This window comes from Pongo pygmaeus, chromosome 20 (assembly GCF_028885625.2).
Source record: "Pongo pygmaeus isolate AG05252 chromosome 20, NHGRI_mPonPyg2-v2.0_pri, whole genome shotgun sequence".
NCBI classification, from domain to species: domain Eukaryota; kingdom Metazoa; phylum Chordata; class Mammalia; order Primates; family Hominidae; genus Pongo; species Pongo pygmaeus.
The window spans coordinates 47,051,269-47,052,031 of record NC_072393.2 but is presented as its reverse complement, the minus strand read 5'-3'; positions in this window follow the sequence as shown (position 1 = coordinate 47,052,031).

The window sequence follows — 763 nt, the reverse complement described above, 5'->3', positions numbered from 1 at the left end:
CAGGTGTCTGCCTCCTGACCCTTCCATCCCTCAGGTGTCCTGTTGCCCCCTCCTCCCACTGACACCCTCCCGAGGCCCCCATCTTGACAGACCCTCTTCCTCTACCCTGTGTCCCAGCCTGACACTCTCCTCCCGTTCTGGGTCCCCCTCCTCTGGTCGGCTACCCTGTGTCTCATCCCCCAGATTAAGCCTTCGCCTGGTCCTCTTTCTCTGGTGACCCACACTGCCCGCAAAGCCACAGCGCATCTGGATCACCCGCTTTGGTGGCGCTTGGCCGCCAGGAGGCAGCACCCTGTTTGCGGGGCGGAGCCGGGGTGCCCGCCCCCTTTCCCCCAGGGCTGAAGGGACCCCCCTCGGAGCCCGCCCACGCGAGATGAGGACGGTAGCCCAGCCCCCCCATGCCCTCCTCCTGGGGGCCGCCCCCGCTCCCGCCCCGTGCGCTTCCTGGGTGGGGCCGGGGGCGGCTTCAAAACCCCCCGCCGACCCAGCCGGTCCCCGCCGCCGCCGCCCTTCGCGCCCTGGGCCATCTCCCTCCCACCTCCCTCCGCGGATCAGCCAGACAGCGAGGGCCCCGGCCGGGGGCAGGGGGGACGCCCCGTCCGGGGCACCCCCCCGGCTCTGAGCCGACCGCGGGGCCGGCCTCGGCCCGGAGCGGAGGAAGGAGTCGCCGAGGAGCAGCCTGAGGCCCCAGAGTCTGAGACGAGCCGCCGCCGCCCCCGCCACTGCGGGGAGGAGGGGGAGGAGGAGCGGGAGGAGGGACGAG